Genomic DNA, 3,290 nt, shown 5'->3' with positions numbered 1-3,290 from the left:
CATCTTTGACTTCCTGTTTTCATGGTTTCTTGTCTCGCAGCTTCTCTCTTCTGATTTCTGGTGTTTGTGTCACATCGTTGAACTGAACCGTCAGTTCAGCTTCAGTGTGAGTTTGGGAGGAACATTAAAAACTATAAAACTTGATATTCAGTCTAAATTATTTCTTAAATTTCACACACAGTTAGGAAATTAAGATAATTTAAAGTGGATTCATGTTCGGCTCCACAGACACTATAAGAGCTGCGTTCATAGAAAAACCCTCAGATCAATCATTTTCATGGAAACCAATCATGAACCGTTAATTTAAAGGAAACTGTGTTTATTTCATTTCTATAAATGTGTTGTTGTGCTGACTCCTCGTCCACCTCGACCACCTGTAGATTTTCAGATAAATGTGAACTCAATAAACATGATGTTCATACATCCAGCTGACGTACTATTTAACATGCTGTTCATCTGCCCACTAGGATCTTCTTTTAATGAAGCAGAGCACTGAGCTGGTGTGGGCGGGGTCTAATGATGTGTGGGCGGGATCTAAGTTTGTGTGGGCGGACTCTACAGGTGTGATGACAGTAATGATGATCTTGTTCACAGGTGGAGCCTCCTGTCAATAGTTCAACAGACGTGTCTGTTACAACATAAAAACTGTTATTTTCTGTATGGAGTCTGGTGTACGGCTGATTATTGTGTTTTATGTTTATGGTCCTTGATGAGAAAAATAAATATGGTTTTATTAAAGTATGTGGAGTTTGTTTTTATCAGCAGAAAACAAAAAGAGTTGATCGCAGGACGTTTTTATATTTTCAGGTTACTGTTTTGATATTGAACCCTTTATATTTCACTATCTTTATATTTGTTTTCACGTTTTTTAAATACGTACGTATTTTAAGTGTACTTTTCTGACATTGTATCAACAGTTTTTTTAGAATATTTAACTAATATTTTTATAAACGTGTAAAAGCAGACATGATGCCTCGTGCCTTCACTGTTATGCAACAGTTTAGATAAATATTAACAATATTTGAGAAGGCAGCAGTTTAAATGTGATTCATTTTATCATATCGTTGGACTGATTTCACAAACATCAATCAAAACTTAAAATGTCTTCAGTTATCTTTTTTTTTTGGTCATTTGTTTCAATATAAATCAAATCAAATCAAATTTTATTTGTATAGCCCAAATTCACAAATCACAGTTTGCCTCAGAGGGCTTTACAATCTGTACAGAGACGACACCCTCTGTCCTTCGACCCTCGATTCGAGTGAGGAAAAACTTGCCCCCCAAAAAAAGGCCCTTTTAACAGGGAAAAAAAAATGCTGAAGAAACCTCAGGAAGAGCCACAGAGGAGGGATCCCTCTCCCAGGACGGACAGACGTGCAATAGATGTCGCATGTACAGAGCAGATCAACGAGATCACAATGTATACAATTATAATAGATGGTTGACAGGAATGAAAGTACATAAAGAGGTATTATATATAAAGACACTAAAGGTCGGGTTCACACCTAAAGGTCTGTGAAAGGTCCGTTTTTTGATCCGAACCAACGTGAGGATGATACATTGTTTCAATTTTGAGTCGGTCCGGTTTGCGTTCACAAAGGCCAAACTCAAACGGTCCAAAGTCTGTACAAAAACTCACGTGGCCACAACGCCCTTCTGTTATTGGTCAAACTGTTTAGGCGGTTAGTCAGCAAATCTGTACATCAGATCAGTAGCCTACTGTACATCATGGAGCGTCTGCTTATGTTTACATTAGTGCTGATCTGGATCACTTAGGGTTAGGGGGTTACACGCAAACTTTAATGGACGCCTCATAGAGCAGCGGCCATTAATAATGTCTTGATCCATGCATTTCGCCGAAGAGGCTATGCGATCCGACGATCATACAGAAGTAGACGACAGCAATAATGAGGGCCTACCATGATGTTTTTTCTACACAAGCGGGACCAGTGAGGGAAGCAGACAATCACAAACGTGTAAAAATCACAAAGTTGGCTCATCATAAAAGCAGCTCTTGTTTACAGAATCCATGCATCTCCTTGAATGAATGAACGAATGAATGAATGCCCCTATACTGTAGACCCCGCCCCCCCCTCCGCTCTGGAGTTGGCTTGATAGTGGACCGAGACCACCTCTATGAGGCGGACCAGGGTGTGGTTGTTTGGTCCGCACCAGAGTTCGAGGCCAACGTTCACACCGACCCAAACGGACCGCACCATGGGGCAAACGCTCCACAGTTCGGTTTAACCGGACTAAACAAGGCTGGTGTGAACGCGCCCTAAGAAGTGTTCGACTTTATAATGTGGACAGAGTTTCAGAAGCTTTCTTTCTGATATCCAGCAGGGGGCGACTCCACTGTATGTAAGCTTATGAGAAACTTAATTTATGACCTCAGTTTTTTAATAAATTGAAGGTCTCAGTCTCTTGTTTCAAGTCTTCAACACAACCGGATGTTCATGGAGTAAATTACACGTAAAGCAGGTTATGCTTTAGTAGCTACCATGGCAACGTGTCCTCTGGCTCTCAATCAAATCCAATCAGGATATCCTCCCCAGCTCCACCCTCTCATCCATAAAAGGTCACTTCCTGCTCCAAAAAAAAACAAGATGGTGATGACCGTGACACCAAATGTCACAAACCCCAAGTGACGTCACGGAGGGTATATATCATTCACATCTAATTGTGTTTATTATTTTAATGTTTTACTAATTTTCGTCTTCTAATAATTTATTTATTTTAATGTTTCTTTAATCGTTATTATTAACAATGTTTATATGACACATCTATGTAATGAGACTATAATAACACACTGCCCTCTAGTGTCCAAAGAGTGAAACTATACTGACTTAATGTGGTACAAATTCCACATAACAATTCATAACTTATGAAGTGTTTTTGATTTTCAAAATTACTTAAAAGAAACGAGGAAGCACAGACAACAAATTAAGTCTCAGAATATTTTTATCTTTTATAAATTACAGACTGAATTTGATTTTTTTTTTTCAGTTTGTCATTTATTTTTGTGTTAATTAATTACGTTTTGGTGGTCATTTTGGTGTCATTACACACTGTGACCACAGGGGGGAGTGTACACACGATTATAGACGTCGTCATGAAAATAAACAAGGTGTAAAATCGGTGACGTAACGCCTTTATCTCTCTTCATCATCAGTATATTTGACTTTTCATGTCGGTGACTTTTATATTTAGTTTTTAATGTCACTTCTTGTGTCTTTCTTCATAATTGGTAATACTTCCGGCGAAGGCCGTCAGTGACCCGGATGTAAACA

Source organism: Pagrus pagrus (genome assembly GCF_965226575.1).
Source record: "Pagrus pagrus genome assembly, chromosome: 4".
In the NCBI taxonomy this organism is placed as follows: Eukaryota; Metazoa; Chordata; class Actinopteri; order Spariformes; family Sparidae; genus Pagrus; species Pagrus pagrus.
The sequence above is the reverse complement of the archived record's forward strand: the minus strand, read 5'-3'. Positions refer to the sequence as shown.